Source organism: Anas platyrhynchos, chromosome 36, assembly GCF_047663525.1.
Source record: "Anas platyrhynchos isolate ZD024472 breed Pekin duck chromosome 36, IASCAAS_PekinDuck_T2T, whole genome shotgun sequence".
Lineage (NCBI taxonomy): Eukaryota > Metazoa > Chordata > Aves > Anseriformes > Anatidae > Anas > Anas platyrhynchos.
The window spans coordinates 2,440,846-2,460,372 of NC_092624.1; the positions used below are offsets into that span (position 1 = coordinate 2,440,846).

The following is a 19,527-nucleotide window of genomic DNA, read 5'->3' on the forward strand; positions in this document are numbered from 1 at the left end:
ATACTCCACCTGTGGAAGGGCAGGGCTGGCGGGGAGGTGGCACAGGACAGGCACTTGCCTCTTTCTCCTACTCCCCACACAGGGAGCCTTGAGACCACATGTCAGTGTCTGTACTGCCCACAGGTATCTGCAGCCCTACATTCTGAGATTCATCTTCTCTCCTTCTGTAAATAACATTTTTGCTTCGTTTCTCACAGTTTGCATTGGTGTACCTGGTAAGTGGCACTGAAAGGCTGTGTCTCCCACCCTGTTTTTTTGGTGAGTTTTTCCCATTGGAGAAGCAGAGCAACAGCTAATTGATTCTAGAAGACAACTGAAACAGCTTCTTCAGTGAATGCTTGAGCTCCTGGTTCCTCATGCTGTAGATGAGTGGGTTCACTGCTGGAGGTTACACTGAGTACAGAAATGCCACCACAAAGTCCAGGTATAGGGAGGAGATGGAAGGGGGCTTCAAGCCAGCAAACATAATAGTGCTGAGATACAGAGAGACCACGGCCAGGTGAGGGAGGCATGTGGAAAAGGCTTTGTGCCGGCCCTGCTCAGAGGGCATCCTCAGCACAGCCCTGAAGATCTGCACATAGGACACCACAATGAAAACAAAACAGCCAAGACCTAAACAAAAGCTAAATACAATAAACCCAATTTCCCTTAAGTAGGAGTCTGAGCAAGAGAGCTTGAGGATCTGGGGAATTTCACAGAAGAACTGCTCCACTGCATTGCCTTGGCAGAGGGGCAGGGAAAATGTAGCGGCTGTGTGCAGGACAGCATTGAGAAAGCCACTGCCCCAGGCAGCTGCTGCCATGGTGGCACAAGCTCTGCTGCCCAGGAGGCTCCCGTAGTGCAGGGGCTTGCAGATGGCAACATAGCGGTCATAGGCCATGGCGGTGAGAAGAAAAACCTCTGCTCCAGACAAGAAAATAAACAGAAAAACCTGTGCAGCACACCCGTGATAGGAGATGGCCCTGGTGTCCCAGAGAGAATTGGCCATGGCTTTTGGGACAGTGGTGGAGATGCAGCCCAGGTCGAGGAGGGCGAGGTTGAGGAGGAAGAAGTACATGGGGGTGTGGAGGCGGTGGTCACAGGCTATGGATGTGAGGATGAGACCGTTGCCCAGGAGGGCAGCCAGGTAGATGCCCAGGAAGAGTGCGAAGTGAAGGAGCTGCAGCTCCCGTGTTTCTGCAAATGCCATCAGGAGGAACTCACTCACAGAGCTGATGTTGGGCATTTGCTGGACACATTTGTCATGGACACTGCCAAATGAGAAACAAATAGAGAACGTCACAAGTAAAGTCTCTGAGCAAAATTCAGATAATTCCCAATTAATGCCTTACATTTCCTGTTTCAAGAGGATCTTTTTCTCTCTCCCTGACTGGAGCTCTGCCCTTTGTTTCCTGAGTGTGCTGTACACTGCAGCCTCCTCTGCCCATGAGCTCCCAGTGAGCCTGCTCTGCTCCATTTGAGGTTCCAAGAGGAAAGGTTCCTGGGAAGTGACTCCCTCTGTTGAGTGAGGGGTGTTTGACTGTGTGACTCTGTGTGCGTCTTGCCTGTTCAATATCCAGGAGACAATATCAGCAGGTGGATCGTGCGTATCGGGCCGGAGAGAAAAGGGAGCATCTTCTCCTGCTTCACCCGCCATGCACAGCACTCCCCGTCAAAATTAGACACCACCAGCTGCCACGCTGGGCAAGGGAAAGAAGCAGGCATGGGCAGGCAGGGCAGACCCAGCCCAGTGCAGAGGCTGCGGTGTTGGTAAAGTAGAGCCTGTCCTCACAGCCCTGTGCCATCTGGCTGGCACAGACAGCAGAGGGACAAGAGCTCTGGAGTGTAAGAAGCGTTTGGAATATGCTCCTTGTCATATGGTAGGAATTTGGGGGTAAGACCTCTGTGGAGCCAGGAGCTGGATTCAATGATCCTTGTGGGTCCCTTCCAACTCGGGATATTCTATGATTCAATGATTCTGTGCTTTCTTCCATGGAGGAAGGTGGAGGGGGCCTGCAACAAATGTGACTACTTACACAGAGATTTAGGGTTCATACATCCCATATTCTCAGCCCCCCATATTATACAAGCCGTGACAGAAGCTCTAAGGGAAAGAAAGGAGACCAGGGGGTGCTGCAAGGAAGGCACCTGCACTGCAGGGGATGGCAGGAAGGGAGCAGCTCCCTCTCACTGCCTGCCCATGTCCCTGCTGCCTGCAGCTGTCCCTGCTGGCAGCTCTTTCTCTGTCCCCATGTCTCCTCCTGTCCATGCTCACAGACCCCATTCCACCTGCTGTGTGCACAGCTCTGCCCTGCAGACACCTCCTGGGGATGGGGACAGCTCTAGGGACATCTTCCTCTCTGCATGTCCTAAAGAACGGTTCTGAAATGCCATGGAGCAGTCTGTAGGCAGAGAGAAGGGAAGGGATATTCTCAGGTTCATCACTAAGCTGTGCATGTCTCAATGTTTAATGCAGTAGGAAGCTCAGCCACCTGTGCAAATCCAACCACTCTGTTAACACAGAGCCTGCCCCAGAATCAGAGCAGAAGAGGCAGGCAGAGTGCAGAAAGAGCCTTCCCTTTGCGGGCAGCCCCTGCCCTACCCTTCCTCTGCCAAAGCCCCTGGGCTTCCCAGGCAGGCAGAGTGCTGAGCCTGGCAGGCAGCAGAGGCTCTGCCCCAGCACACAGCCCCTGGGGCACAGCAGGGACCCTGCTCTGCACCACAGCCCTGGGCACCCCTGCAGCTGCCCTGCAGAACCTTCTCCTCCACACCGCACAAGCCACGAGAGACATCCTGGCAGCTCCTGGCCAGGCAGAGACATCCCGCATCCAGAAGCCCCTTCCACAAACCTCCCCTGCACTGTCCTGCAGCCAGAGACTTACCGTGGGCAGAGATGTGAAGGTTTCTCCTGCACTGAGCTCTCCTCTGTGCGCACCCTCCAGGCTGCCTGGAATCCCTTTTGCCTGGGTGCCTGTGGTCAGAGCCCCCAGCCCTGCTGCGCTGTGCAGAGGAGCTGCTCCTGGGCAGAGCTGTCTCTCTGCACCAGGGCTCTCTTGCCACAAGCTCTCTCTGTCCCAGGAGCCCAGCTCAGCTCAGCAGTACAGGCCCAGCCCAAGGCATTGCAGTCACCCCTCTGGGGGCTTTCCTGATGAGCCCACAAACCTCAGGCACTGAAAGCAAGGTGAAAGAACCTCTCAAGAAGCCCAAGTCACATTCAAGTTTCCTGCAGTGTCCCCCGAGGGCCAGCACTGACACAGCCTCCCTTGGAGCTCGTTAGAGCAGAACATTGGAGGCACTGAGGAAAAGGAGACAAAGGCAATGTGAAGTTGACACTGATGTGTGGACAAACTGGATGTGTTTCACCAAGCACAAGGGCCAGGCCTTGACATCCATCCCCTGGGAAGGGAGATCCTTTCCCTTTCCACCTTGCTCCGGGCTCTTCCTGGGGCAGTAGGAGATGGGGATGTGCAGGAGAATGGTACGACCCCTGCCTGGTTCATCAGGGAGGATGAGGAGGCCCTGGTACTTTAGCAATGAGCTGTCTCCTCATAGGCCTCAGTGACAGAGACAACAACCACAGGCATGGACACAAAGACCTCAGTTTGTTGGGACTTTCAGCCTTGCCTATGCCCTTGCTCCTCTGATGACCAGAGTAACTTAGCAACTTCCAGACCTGCACCTCATTCCCTTTTGCCTGTAGACTGGGAAACTGGGTCCCAGTCTGCCCCGATGTGTGGGGTTACTCTTCCTCTGGTGTAGGACAAAGCTCTTCTCATTGTAAATGTCAAGAGGTTTCTGTTGGCAAAATCCTGCAGTTTCTCAAGGTCCTACCACACTGATGCTCCATTCTGTCAGCAGTTCATGTCTGCAGGCAGATGGTTCAACTTTCGTGTGATTGTGCTATCTCTGACAAGACAGCAGCATCAGGAGTTGCAGGAAAGTTTGGGTAACACAGGAGTAACCAGTTGAATGGAATTGCAGCACAGAGTCACAGAATGGTAGGGGATGGAAGGATGCCAGGTTCCACCGCTTCCCTACTTCCTTCTCATGCATGCTGTCAGTTTGTCTGGAGCTATGTCCTGAATGTTATGGGGTTGTGCAGCTCAAAATTAGAAGGACCAAAGCCCAGCTGGTGCTAAATCTGTCTATTACTGTCAAAGACAATAAAAAACTGTTTATATAAACACTTTAAATAAAGGAGGATTAAGGAGAATCATCATTCTTGTTAGATGTTGGGAAAATCTGGTGCTGATCTGGAGATAAGGTAGAGGCTGAGGTACTTATGCGGGCCCATGAAGACCCATATGCGGACCTTCTTTCTGTCGGGGTCCTCCTGGGTATGGAGGCAGAGGGGATCCCACAGTCAGCACGCCAAGCAGGTGCCTTCTGCTGGCCTAGCAGGGCCACTGGAAGATATCAGCCCAAAAGTACAGATCCCAGGTCTATGTGAAGGGTGACCTGCCACCTACAGACAGAAGTGACCTCACAGTCCCTTTCTGTGTCACGTTCCTGCTGCTGCCCTATGAACTACAGAGACAGAAGTGACCTCACAGTCCCTGCCACAGTCACATTCCTCCTGCTGGGGCAGGAGATCCTGAGGCAGAGCTGACCTCTCTCTAGCCCCCTAGGTGCCTGGTTTTCAGTGGCCCCAAGCCCTGCGGCTGCAGCAGAGGGGACCCACAGGCAGCCCCTGGCTGGGCTCTGCCACCCGCCTCTCCAGTGCCATCCCTGCTGCCTTGGGGTGCTCTGTCAGGTGCTGGGTGACCTCACAAGGCCTGCTAGCCAGCACATCTCCTGCGAGGCAACAAGGCCGTAAAGCGACAGGGACCTCACCACATCCCTTCCATTCATTAGCAGATAGGTGAGAACTTTACTAGGTTTTGTTAGAGAGAAGGAAGTTTATAAACTTTTATCCCTCATGTTACTTTAGTCACTAATTAGTCAGCTTTATCTATAAGAGCCTACAGACTTGTATCTCAGACTGAGGGCAAGGTGACCCAGGCCTAGAGCATGTGTCAGAAGATTAGGTGAGAAACTCATGCTATGCATATATCCTTGGATGTGTAACCACCTAAGCTTTGTATGCATGCCTAAGATGAAAGAATAAGAGAAGAAAGATTTCGATGACTTGAGCATGGACAAGAACTGGATTCAACTGATGAATATAGTGAGGAAGACTACCGATGACCACCAGAGACCCCTGAAAGACAGGGGAAACAAATGTGCATGTGTCAGCGACACTTTCTGATTTTCATGAGTTACAGGAAGTAGTATGAATATGTTTTGGGGAAATGTGATTAACATGTATGTTTTGCTTGTATATAAGCCCTATAGCTCAAACAGTTCTGTAAGCACTGGAGTGATCCCCTGTGCGTCCAGCACCTCGGTAAAAGAATGCCTGCTTTCTAAAACTCCAAACTGAGTCTTAGAGAGTTACTTTGACTGGCTTTTACAGTATCACCCTAGCCTCCTGCCAGCTGCTGCCCACTCAGGCTCCTTGTACAAACATGGTCCTGCACCAACACCACTGCTTGTGCTGCCTTTGCTGCCTCGCCCTGTCCTCTCCCTCGACTCCTTGTCTCTGCCAGGCCCCACATTCCATACCCAAATGTATCCCTTTGCTTTTGTCACCCTCAAATCTGCCCAGCGGGATGGCAGAGCCAGGGCAGGACATGGTAGTGTTAGGCCCTGTAGCACCCATGCAAAGCGCTTGTGGCAAAGTGGGAACTGAGATTGGGTTCTGTGGTGCAGAGGAGGCCTCATGCAGAAAAGATGAGGTTAAACAACAACTTGCGAGGGAGGGGGGGGGGGGGGGGGAGTTCTGTCGTGGTTTGGCATGGGAGGCTTCTGGCCACAAAGGAGCAAGGGATAGGTTGACACAACTTCTCTGGGCAACCTGTTCCATTGACCACCACCCCCAAAGGAAAGAATGTCTTCCTTATACCTAATTTTAAAGCACCTTCTTTTAGTTTTAAAACGTTACCTAAAGGCCCCCTTTAGGTACTGGAAGGCTGCTATAGGGTCTCTCCAGGCTGAAGAGAACCAGCTTTCTCAGCCAGTCTTCATTGAAAAGATGTCCCAGCCTCTCTATCATGTTTTTGGCCTCTTCTAGACTACTTCTAATACTTCCATGTCCTTCTAGAGTTTGGAGCCCCAGAGCTGAATGCAGTACCGAAACGCAGAGCTGAGGGAGAGAATCAACTCTGTCAACCTTTGGGCCAAACTTGATTGATGCCACCCAGAATGCAGTTGGCTTTCTGGGCTGCAAACCCACATTGCCGTCACAGGTTGAGCTTCTCATCCACCAGTACCCAAGGTCCTTCTCCTCAGAGCTGCTCTCAACCCATTCTCCACCCAGCCGGTATTTGTGCTTGGGATTGCCCCAGTCCAGCTGCAGGACCTTGCACTTGGCCTTTGTGAACCTCATGAGGTTCCCACAGGAAAATCTCTCAAGCCTGTCCAGGTCCATCTGCATATCATCCCTTCCCTCCAGCGTATTGACTGCACCTCCCAGCTTGGTGTCATCAGCATACTCACTGAGACTGCACTCAGTCACACTATCCATGTCACTGACAAAGTGTTAAACAGTGCTGGTCCCAATACTGACCCCTGAGGAACACCACTCTTTACTGACCTCCACTTGGACATTGTAGACTCCAGCTCCTTGAGGGTGACCATCCAGACAATTCCCTACCCACCAGGTGATCCATCCATCACACCCATGTCTCTTCAATTGAGAGACAAGGCTATCGTGTGGGACAGTGTCAAATGATTTGCACAAGTCAAAGTTCATGACGTGAGTTGCTCTTCCCCTCTCCACCAATGCTGTAAGCCCATCGTAGACGGCCACCAGGTTTGTCAGGCACAATCTGCCCTGTGTGAAGCCATGTTGGCTGTCACCAACAGCCACCAGTTTGCTGTCACCACCAGTCCAAAAGGCAGAGTAGCGTGAGAGAGGCATTTGCAATGAACCTGTGCAAGGAGGGAGACAAAAATCTCATGGGAACACTCGGGGTAATTACTGGAGTTCTGCACAGAGACATGTCAAGGCTCTGTGAGGTGTCCATATCTGAGCTGGCCTCGTGCACTGCTCATCCACACTGGGCTGTTCAGAGACACCAGTCCCTGCCTTACACACACACAGTGCACTGCAGCACTTGCAGGGTCCCTCTGGCTCCTGCAGCCACTGCCAGAGGCTGGGAGGCACCTCAGCCCTGTGGTGGGTGTATCGCCTTGCTCTGTCCTCCTCTGAGATGCCCCACAGCATAAGGAATGGGCACAGGGACCTTGGGAGTTCAAGGAAACACATCACAGATCTGCATTCAGGTCTTGCACTTTGGACTGGACGGTCTCTGAAGGTGCCTTCAACTGGACTATTCTCTGCTATTCAGGCAGATGTCCCATGGTTGTTACTCTCAGGAAGAAGGGACCTGAAGACACTCTGCCCCACTGGCCTTCATGACACCCCTAGGGATAGCTGATGACCTTTGTGCCTGCTCTTGTTCCTCTCTCCATGTGCGCACGATGCGCCTGCAGGTAGCAGCAGCTGCAAAGGGTTTCTGTTCCTGTGTCTCTCCTGCACCTGGACAGGCCCTGCTCTTCTCCCAGCTCATCCTATGTCCCAGGGAGCCTTTGGGACTCTCTTTGAGCATGTTCTGATGTGACAGCAACACTGAAAGATGATGTGAGCCTTCAGGCATGGCCCTTTTAGGAGGCAAATGCTGTTCTGGAGGCCAGCTGTGTCACTCATGTGCCCACTGTCTGTCTATGCCTGCAGTCCCAGCACAGCCTCACAGCAGCACTGGCACCAAGCTACAGGAGCAGCCAGGCCTTACTCCGCCAGCAGGGCTCAGCAGGAGAGGGTGGCAGTGGCAGGAGAGCAGCTCTGCATGGACCCAGCACTGGTGCTCCCAGGCTGGACTGCCACAACTCTTCCTCTCCGCCTCTGCACACTGTCCCTGAAGCCACAGAAAATGTCTCAGAGGAATGATATAAGACAAAAAGTCACTTTAATTGGTTTAAATACTCAAGCAAAATGAAGAATTATATTTCTTTGTGGAAAATATTTGATAAAATAAAATGGAGAAAAAAAGCAGAACACCAATAACAACATAAGAACATAATACCCACTGGCTTCAGCTATCATGATTTACATTATGAGTGATATACAGAAGAAGGCAGGCAATATATTGCTCAAGAAAAACACCCAGTCATCACTTTCCACATGGCAACCTTGATCTCCTTGTTCCTCATGCTGTAGATGAAGGGGTTCACTACTGGAGGCACCACTAAGTAAAGAAATGCCAGAACAACATCCAGGGAAGGGGATGAAATTGATGGGGGCTTCAGGTGGGCAAAGATAACTGCGCTGAGAAAGAGGGAGACCACAGCCAGGTGAGGGAGGCATGTGGAGAAGGCTTTGTGCCGGCCCTGCTCAGAGGGCATCCTCAGCACAGCCCTGAAGGTCTCCACATAGGACACCACAATGAAAACAAAACAACCCCCAAATAGAAAAGCAGTAACCGTACTAAGTTGAACTTCCCTTATGTACGAGTCTGAGCAAGAGAGCTTGAGGATCTGGGGGATTTCACAGAAGAACTGGTTGAAAGAATTGCCACAGCAGAGGGGCAGTGAAAATATGTTGGCAATGTGCAGCACAGCTTGGAGAAAGCCACTGCCCCAGGCAGCTGCTGCCATCTGGGCACAAGCTCTGCTGCCCAGGAGGCTCCCGTAATGCAGGGGCTTGCAGATGGCAATGTAGCGGTCGTAGGCCATGACAGTGAGAAGAGAAAGTCCTGCTAAATTCAAAAAGATTATAAGAAAGAGCTGTGCAACACATCCTGAATAGGGAATGGCCTTGGTGTCCCAGAGCAATCTGGTCATGGCTTTGGGCAGAGTAGTGGAGACGCAGCCCAGGTTGTTGAGGGCAAGGTTGAGGACGAAGAAGTACATGGGGGTGTGGAGGCGGTGGTCACAGGCTACGGCAGTGAGGATGAGGCCGTTGCCCAGGAGGGCAGCCAGGTAGATGCCCAGGAAGAGTGCGAAGTGCAGGAGCTGCAGCTCCCGTGTGTCTGTGAATGCCAGCAGGAGGAACTCAGTGATGGAGCTGTTGTTACATATTTATTGTCCCTGAGCAAGGTAGTCTGTCCAAAAGAAGAAGTGACATTGTAAAATTTAAGGACTTCTCTGACCAAAATACTTTGCACGTCTCATAGAACAGTCACACAGAACACATTCTTTCCCATTCCTTCCACAGGAAGAGCTTTCAGCAGCTCCTTGTTTTTTCTCTGGTTGGTGCTTTGAGGGTGCCAAAAGAAGCAGAGGGCTGTGCTGTGGGCTCTGCAGCAGTCAGTCCTAGTCTACAGCAACACGTAAAAGGGAACCCTAAGTGATCTGAGAAGTCCACTGGGAAAGGTCATCTCCCTGTCTGCAGAACGGGAGAAGGTCAAATACCTCCTTACAAAGCAAAAAAGATGGTGTTGGTATGGTCTGTATGCTGAGGTGTGTGAGGTGCCTCAGAGCAGCAGCAATGCTCAAGGAGCCTTAGTCTCTACTACAGATGCTCCTACTCCATTACCATCCTTCTGCCTCAGCACATGGGCAGGAAAATGAAGCAGATTCTAAAAAGTGCATTGCCTTCAGGTAGCTCTTGCCGGGCAGTTCTGCAGTGCAGTGCCCTTGGGAGGTGTGGGGCTGTGAGCAGCCTGCCCCAGGCAGCAGGCTCTGGGCAGCAGCAGAACCCTGCCCTGTCCTGCCCTGAGGTACCAGGGGGGCTCCTTCCACCCGCAGCTTCTCCCCGCAGTCCCTGGGCAGCTCCCCGGGCAGGCTGAGTGCTGAACCTGGCAGGTAGCAGAGGCCTTGCCATGGCACACAGCCTCTGGGGCACAGCAGGGACCCTGCTCTGCACCACAGCCCTGGCCACCCCTGCCTGCACCCCCAGCTGCACTGCCTACAGCCGGGCCCAAGAGAAGGGAGCCCTTGGGACCTGCACGCTGACCCTGCAGCACACAAGCCCTGCATGCCCTTCAGCTCCAACACCGAGCATCCTCCTGACAGCTCCCATCAGCTGAGGGCTGGGCCAGCTCCAGGAGAGCCTGGCAGGGTGTGCAGCAGCATTGCCCTGCACCCAGAGATTTACCATGGGGAGGTGGCTAGTAAGATTTCTCCCTCTGCCAGCTCTCCCCTGCCTTCCCCCTGCCCAGGCTGCCCTGAACCTCTCTCCCCCTTCTCTCCTCTCCCCATGCCAGCTGCGCGCAGTGCCCCCAGCAATGCTGTGCCTGGCAGAGGAGCTTTATCTGGGTGGCTGAAGCAGCTTCTCTAGTAGTCCAAATCTGATGCAAACTCCAAAGCCTCTCACAGTGCTAACGGTCCCACTGAGGGACATTACTGACAAAGCCTCCCCATGGACTTAGCAGAAAAGGGCAGGCAGCGATGACGGGGAGACCAGGGCCCAGGAAAGGTGGCCCTGATGCTGAGGCAACCTTGATGTGTCCCATGAAGTCCAACAGTTGGGCCCTGACCCCAGCCTCTGGGAAGGGAGATGCTGTCCCTCCAGCTGGGTTTAGGGCTTTCCTGGGTCAATGCACAGTGGGTAAGGGCAGTGCCAAGTACAAGGCTACAGGAGGACATCTCCTAGGCTCCTGGAGGGGGTTGAGGAGGCACTGAGGTCCTACTGCTGTAAGGATGAGGTGTCTCATCATAGGCATCACTGACAGACACAAGGGCCAGAGCCCAGCAGACAAAGCTGTTGGCTCCGTCGGGGGCTTTCATCTTGCAAAAGATCCTTGACAATAACCACCACAGGCTGTCCGATACTGTCACATGTCTGCACCTGTTTCCCTGCAGGACATAGATATCCACCTCGCTTTCCCACATTGCTCTCACCTGAGCACCTCCCTGCCTTGACTGATGTCTCTTAATCTGCCTTCAGTAATTCATGAAACACAAAGCCAGGGTGAGCGATCCTCTACAACGATTTCGTAGAGGTAAGAGGCTGCAGGAAATGTTGATGCTGCTTTAGGCCATTAGCCAATTTTAAAGAGTAACCAATTTTAAAGAGTAACCAATTTGTAGAGTACCCAATTTTAAAGAGTTTTAAAGAGTAACCCCTAAACCTAAATGCTACTCCAACACCCTGACAGGAATCCCCTATTCTAATGCTTGAACTCAAAGTGTTCCATGAAGCAAAATTCAGCCCATAGTCTTTCGCCCTTGCCTTTACCCTTGTGCTCACCCTAATCCCTGCCTTCAATACTAGCATTAACATGCTCTATTAAACCCAGACTTCTAGGCAGATGTAAAACAAAAAACTATTCCACAAAGCTTTCCCATAGCCTAACCACAGACCTGACACCACAAGCAGAACGACACATTTGCTAAATTTCTAATCCAGAAAAGTGAGCCCTAGTCTCTAAGGGACTAGAGAGGTCAGCTCTGCGTCAGGATCTCCTGCCCCAGCAGGAGGAATGTGACTGTGGCAGGGACTGTGAGGTCACTTCTGTCTCTGCAGTGGATAGGGCAGCAGCAGGAACGTGTCATAGAAAGGGACTGTGAGGTCTCTTCTGTCTGTAGCTGACAGGTCATCCTTGACTTCTCCCTCGGTATGGACTTTTGGGCTGACATCTGCCAGTGGCCCTGGAAGGCCAGCAGAAGGCACCTGCTTGGCATGCTGACTGTGGGATCCCCTCTGCCTCCATACCCAGGAGGACCCAGACAGAAAGAAGGCCCACATATGCCCTTTTGCTTGAGTCCACGACTGGACAGCAAGAGGCACAAGGCTTGGCTGTGTAATAAATGGCTCTATCTTCAAAATAGGACTATAATCAAAGTTTACAATTTATTAAAGGAATAGAGCTAAGCAAACAGCGCTGGGTGCATCGGGACTCTCTGCTCCACCAAGATGCACACCAGTTACATCAAGTGGATGATTTTTATGTTCCTAGGCTGATACAAATTCATTACTACTTCTAAAAAAACAGGGCTATTTTAATTAGTTTCTGGAATCCAAACCCTCCTACTGGAGCATGTGTATCAGTCTCCGGTGGTCCCTCTGAGGGTCTCTGTGGTTCTCTCATGCTGAAGGCTCATAGTCTTCCTCCCTCTTGTCCTTCTCCTTTGTCCAACTTGGCTTTATGTCAGAGACTTGTGCAGCGTCCCCTGCAAGCTTTTAGTTGTTCTTCAACTCTCCCCGTCTCCTTAATCTCCTGGCCAGATATCAGAGGCTTACATAGTGTCCCATGCAACAGTCATAATAGTTAGCAGTTATTCTGAACTCCCCAGATATCAGAGACTCCAAGGAAAAGCCTACAAATACATTTCCCTTTAAACTCTCTATTGACACGAATTGCTAAAGCATTCCTTTGCAAGATACAAGAATTATATACATTAACCACTCTGTTTTTCTTAGACTTGTGCTTATACAAGGGTATGTAAGACAGAAGGTCACATTCATCATACCATGCGGCCCTAGCATTGTTCCATACTGACACGAATCAGATGAACATATCTCACAACTGCATGTAGCTAAGAAGCTGCAAGAGCAGCAGTCAGCCCATGGCTTTAAAAATGCTGGTGAGGTGACTTGTGTCTTGTTGATTGCTGCACCCATGGGCTGAGGCCAACTGCATGAAGTTCAACATAGCCAAGTTCTGGGTCCTGCACTTGGGGCACAAGAACCCCATGCAATGCTGTGGGAAGGGTGGCTGGACAGCTGCCCAGGGGAAAAGGACCTGGGGATATTGGTGGATAGTCGGCTGAATATAAGCCATCAGTGTGCTAAGGTGGCCAAGAAGGCCTGCCTTGTACCAAGGATACCGTGGTCAACAGATGTAGGGAAGTGATAGTCCTTCTGTATTTGGCCCTGGTGAGGCCACACCTCAAGGATTGCATTCAGCTCTGGGACTCTCTGTATAAGAAGGACATGGATCTATTAGATCTGTGCCCCATCCCTTGATGCATTCAAGGCCAGTTTGGATGGGGCTTTCAGCAACCTGGTCTAGTGGAAGGTGTCCCTGCCCATGGGAGGTGAGTTGGAATTATGTGATCTGTAAGGTCTTTTCATCCCCAAACTATTCTGTGATTCCGTAATGAAACACAGCACCATACCAGCTACTAGGAAGAAAAATTAACTCCATCTCAGACAAAACTAAGAAAATATCAAAATATCTTTTGATACACACACAAAAATATCATGACCTTAGTTGATTTGTGGCAATAATAATAATAATAATAGTAATAATAATAATTCCTTTTGCGTTCTATTAAATTTCCTTTATCTCAACCCATGAACTTTTACTTTTTTTTTTTTTTTTTTTTTTTTTCCTCTGAGTTCTCTCCTCCGTCCCATTGGATGAATAGCTTTGTAGTGCTGAGCTGCCTGCAGGGTCAAACCACAGCAAGTCTTCTTGGTGCCTAGCGTGGAGCACAAAGGTTGAGATGACAGATCTGACCAGTGTTTTAAAAATAAATTGTTACAAGCATTAGATCATTTTAAAAGTTGCTGATCATAATATTGATCAATAATCTGATCTGGGGTCTGTTGTGCTTCTTTTCAGAACTGTGTTGTATAGCACATTAGTAACTTCCATGTCATGCTGTTTTTCAGTTCTGGGGGCTGGTTTAAGGTTACTGTTTTGCTGTACTGGTGTCGTGGTTTAACCCGGCCGGCAGCTAAACACCACGCAGCCATTCGCTCACCTTCCCCCCTCCCTCTCTGGGACGGGGGAGAGAAATGGAAAGTGAAGCCCGTGAGTTGAGATAAAGACAGTTTAATAAGACAGGAAAATAATAATAATAATAATAATAATAATAATAATAATAATAATAATAATAATAATAATAATAATAATAATAATAATAATAATAATACAATGGTGATAATAGGAAAGTAATAATAATATGTACAAACAAGTGATGCACAATGCAATTGCTCACCACTCGCTGACCGATGCCCAGCCTAACCCCGAGCAGTCCGGTCCCCTCCCCCCAGCTAGCCACCCCTATATATTGTTTAGCATGACGTCAGATGGTATGGAATACCCCTTTGGCTAGTTTGGGTCACCTGTCCTGGGTCTGTCCCCTCCCAGCTCTTACTGCACCCCCAGCCTGCCCGTTGGCAGGACAGAGCAAAAGGCTGAGATGTCCTTGGCTTAGTATAAGCACTGCTCTGCAACAATTAAAGCATCGGGGTGTTATCAGCACTCTTCTCATCCTAAGCCAAAACACAGCATTCCACCAGCTACTAGGAAGAAAATTAATTCTAACTGAAACCAGGACATCTATCCACCCCTTATTCCATACCATTTATGTCATGCTCACGTTACACTCTTTTCCATACATTCTAGTTAGTCACCTATAGTAATCATGGTAGTGATAACATACAGTATAATATACTAATTAACATGGTACAATTCAGTTCATGGGCTATTCTCACCCAGTATTAAATCTCCTTGAGGTACACACCGGACCTCTCCGTTCTTTTGCATCACCCACCAAGTGTATCCCGGTCCCTGAGCGAAAACAATTCCACGAATAGGTTTGCCTTTTCCCGAGGCAGGAGTAGCCCAGACTGTTTTACCCAGCATATTTTTTACATGCACTACAGGAACTTTATCCCCATCTACAGTACGTAACAGGTTTGATTGGGCAGGTCCAGCTCGGTTGGTAGATCCCCTAGTACTGACTAACCAGGTGGCCTTTGCCAAATGCGTATCCCAGTTTTTGAATGTCCCAGCGCCCATTGCTTTCAAGGTAGTCTTTAACAGGCCATTGTATCGTTCAACTTTCCCGGAGGCTGGTGCATGATAGGGGATGTGATACACCCATTCAATACCATGTTCTTTGGCCCAAGTGTCTATAAGGTTGTTTCAGAAGTGAGTCCCATTGTCTGACTCTATTCTTTCTGGGGTGCCATGTCGCCATAGGACTTGCTTTTCAAGGCCCAGGATGGTGTTCCGGGCGGTGGCATGAGGCACAGGATATGTTTCCAGCCATCCGGTGGTTGCTTCCACCATTGTAAGTACGTGGCGCTTGCCATTGCGAGTTTGAGGGAGTGTGATGTAATCGATCTGCCAGGCCTCTCCATATTTATATTTCAGCCATCGTCCTCCATACCAAAGAGGCTTTGACCATTTGGCTTGCTTGATTGCAGCACATGTTTCACAGTCATGAATAACCTGTGCTATAGCGTCCATGGTCAGGTCCACCCCTCGATCACGAGCCCATCTGTATGTTGCATCTCTACCTTGATGGCCTGAGGTGTCATGGGCCCATCGGGCTACAAATAATTCACCTTTATGCTGCCAATCCAGGTCCACCTGAGCTACTTCAATCTTAGCAGCCTGATCCACCTGCTGGTTGTTTTGATGTTCTTCAGTAGCCCGATTCTTGGGCACATGAGCATCTACGTGGCGTACTTTCACAGCCAGGTTCTCTACCCGAGCAGCAATATCTTGCCACAATGCAGCAGCCGCCCAGATGGGTTTGCCCCTACGCTGCCAGTTGTTTTGCTTCCATTGCTGTAACCATCCCCACAGGGCATTTGCTACCATCCATGAATCAGTGTAGAGATAGAGAACTGGCCATTTTTCTCGTTCAGCAATGTCTAAAGCCAGCTGAATGGCTTTCACTTCTGCAAACTGACTCGATTCACCTTCTCCCTCAGCAGCTTCTGCAACTCGTCGCGTAGGACTCCATACAGCAGCCTTCCATCTCCGATGCTTCCCCACAATACGACAGGACCCATCAGTGAACAGGGCATATTTCTTTTCATTCTCCGGTAACTGGTTGTACAGCGGGGTTTCTTCAGCACGACCCACCTCCTCCTCTGATGATATCCCAAAGTATTTGCCTTCTGGCCAGTCCATGATCACTTCCAATATTCCTGGGCGACTGGGGTTTCCTATTCGAGCCCGCTGAGTAATCAGGGCAACCCACTTGCTCCATGTAGCATCAGTTGCATGATGTGTAGAGGGGACCCTTCCCTTGAACATCCAGCCTAGTACCGGCAATCGGGGTGCTAGGAGGAGCTGTGCTTCAGTACCGACCACCTCCGAAGCAGATCGAACTCCTTCATATGCTGCCAATATCTCCTTTTCAGTTGGAGTATAGCAGGCCTCAGATCCTCTATATCCCCGACTCCAAAACCCCAGAGGCCGACCTCGAGTTTCCCCAGGTTCTTTCTGCCAGAGGCTCCAGGTGGGGCCGTTCTCCCCGGCTGCAGTGTAGAGCACATTCTTTACATCTGGTCCTGTTCGAACTGGCCCAAGGGCTACTGCATGGACTATTTCCTGCTTGATTTGTTCAAAGGCTTGTCGTTGTTCAGGGCCCCATTCAAACTCATTCTTCTTACGGGTTACTTGGTAGAGCGGGTTTACAATCAGACTGTAATATGGGATGTGCATTCTCCAAAACCCCACAACACCTAGGAAAGTCTGTGTTTCTTTTTTGTTAGTTGGTGGAGACATAGCTGTTATTTTGTTGATCACATCCATTGGGATTTGACGACGTCCATCTTGCCATTTTATTCCTAAAAACTGGATCTCTCGTGCAGGTCCTTTGACTTTATTTTGTTTTATGGCAAAACTGGCTTTCAGAAGGATTTGGACTATTTTCTTCCCTTTCTCGAAAACTTCCTCTGCTGTGTCACCCCACACAATAATGTCATCGATGTACTGCAGATGTTCAGGAGCTTCCCCCTCCTCTAGCGCAGACTGGATCAGTCCATGGCAAATGGTAGGGCTGTGTTTCCACCCCTGGGGCAGCCGATTCCAAGTATATTGGACTCCTATCCAAGTGAAGGCAAATTGTGGCCTGCACTCTGCTGCTAGAGGGATGGAGAAAAATGCATTAGCGATATCAGTGGTGGCATACCACTTGGCTGCCTTCGATTCAAGTTCGTACTGAAGTTCCAGCATGTCCGGCACTGCAGCACTCGGTGGCGTGACTTCGTTCAGGCCGCGATAGTCCACTGTTAGTCTCCACTCGCCATTAGACTTTCGCACTGGCCATATGGGACTATTGAAAGGTGAATGGGTCTTGCTGATCACTCCTTGGTTCTCCAATTGATGAATTAGCTTATGGATGGGAATCAGGGAGTCTCGGTTAGTGCGATATTGCCGACGGTGCACAGTTGTGGTAGCGATTGGCACCTGCTGTTCTTCGACCCTCAGCAACCCCACAACAGAGGGGTCCTCTTGGAGACCAGGCAAGGTAGATAATTGTTTAATGCCCTCTGTCTCTAAGGCAGCTATACTAAAAGCCCACCGAAACCCTTTTGGGTCCTTGCAATATCCTCTTCTAAGATAGTCTATGCCAAGGATACATGGAGCATCCGGGCCAGTCACAATGTGGTGCTTTTCCCACTCATTCCCAGTCAGACTCACTTCAGCCTCCAATACAGTCAACTGCTGAGATCCCCCTGTCACTCCACAAATATAGATGGGCTCTGGTCCTTTATAGCTCGATGGCATTATAGTACATTGTGCACCGGTGTCTACTAAAGCCTTATACTTCTGTGCGCGTGATGTGCCAGGCCATCGAATCCACACAGTCCAATAAACTCGATTGTCCCTTTCCTCCCCCTGGCTGGAGGCAGGCCCCCCCTAATCCTGGTCAGAATCTTCTTCGTTTCTGTGTTTGAAGGACTGTCTGCTGGAAGTTGGAGCAGCAAACTTTTCGGAGAATCCCTTTTTCCTGATTGTTTTCTTTTGCAACTCACGTATCCGTGCCTCTAGGGTCGCGGTAGATTTTCCATCCCATTTTCTCATGTCCTCTCCATGGTCTCGTAAGTAAAACCACAGGGTGGCACGGGGTGAGTACCCACCATATCGTCTTCCTTGTGTGGGTGAACGCCTACCCCTGACAGCTGAGACACTGCTTTGTACAGGTACGGAGGAGAATAATCTCTCCTCAAGTTGGTGAACCTTTTCAGAAAGTTTCTCCCAAGTGTTCTCTTTCGGTCGTTGGACACTGGTTGGTTCAGGTTGGGGGGAAGATAGATTCTCTTTAAGTTGGTGGACCTCTTCAGAAAGTTTCTCCACAGCTGAGACGCAGGCCTGTAAGGAAGAGGAAAGACTTTCTTCGTACTGCCGGAGTTGTTTAGCCGCTTCATCCACTGTGGGTTCCTCATCCTCTTTCCAGGCCATTATTGCCAATGAGCTGGCATATGATGATGGTGCACTCTGTACAAACTTCCGCCACATGGGTCGTGTACACTTGACTTCATCTGGGTCTTTGGATGTTTGTCTGAGGTCTGGATCCTCATAAATCACTTCCCGTACGGCTAATTCCCTCAGGTACTGGATTCCCTTCTCCATAGTGGTCCACTTGCCTGGTAGACATAAAAGTTCTTCCTTGAAGGGGTACCTTTCCCTCACAGCTGAGAGGAGACGCCTCCAAAGGCTGGTGGATTGTGCTCCATCTGCAATTGCTTTGTCAATGCCGGCATCTCGAGCAAGGGATCCCAGCCGCTTGGCTTCCCTGCCATGGATAACACAGCAACACAGGGCAGTGCTGGGCAGGACCATGGGGTGTCTCTGAGGGCACAAAGGACAGGCAAGTGTTGCACTAGACCTTGCCCACGGCACTTCAAAATGCTTATCCTTAATTACTGTGCAGTCTTATGGGTCTTTACCTGATGACTCTTCACCACCTCTTCTGGCATTGCAGAGCCCTGCTTTAGCCCATTGTCTCCTCAAATCCGCCTTTTCCTTTACCAAAATCTTTTTTGGATGATCACTCATTTTATGAGGTTCTAATCACTGCCCACTGAACACCTTGTTCCTGCAGATCTTCTGACTTCTCCTGGCAGCTCCAGATTCCTCTCCAGGCCTGCATTGGCCATCAGCCCCGCTGCAGGGGGTGTAGTCCCATGCAGATGAATCCAGTTGTCTACTTTGGCAAGTGCCACCATGAAGAGAGCTCTTGGTGCAGTCCTTGATCCCTCACAGATCACCCTGGGATTTTCAGCCTGTGTTCTTTACTCCATGAAGAGGCCCAGAAAACAGAAGAGCAGGGAGGAACCCCTTCTCTCTATTCCAGACAGTAGCATTGGAAGAGGCATCCAGGCTTCTTGGTTTGCCCTGAACAGCCCCTTTTGTTACTGTTTGGTTTTAGTTTGGTGCTAGTAGGGAGGCCAGCTGTGACAAAGGACTGCACAGTGCCTGCTGCTGTCTGCTGGGACACGGATGCCACTGCAGAGACAACAGGACTGGCATCAAATTACATGAGATATAAAGTCTAACCCAAATACAAGAAACACAAGAGACCAATGTGGAATCCAAAAGAGAGCAGCAGTGAAAAGGCCACGTCCTGCTGCTGGCCATGGCCATGGCTCCAGGGAAGCAGCAGCCCCGACCCGAAGGCAGCAGAGAGGCAGAACCCAGCGGGCAGTGAGGGGCAGCCCCGAGGGCCACTGGGGCTGCTCGTTCATGTGTCAGCTGGGCTCTTGTCCCTGAGCCCCTCCTGCATGCCGGGGTTTGCTCCCCCAGCTCCAGAGGAGATGGGAAGAGATGGCAGCTGAGACCAATGAATTTCTGCTGGATTCTTTAT

The 19,527-nt window shown here is 50.5% G+C and overlaps 1 pseudogene; it reads right to left on the reverse strand.

The window, feature by feature from the left end:
• Positions 1-292: 292 nt before the first annotated feature.
• LOC140000972 (olfactory receptor 14C36-like) lies at positions 293-1,225 on the reverse strand (annotated as a pseudogene).
• Between the last annotated feature and the right edge of the window lie 18,302 nt (positions 1,226-19,527).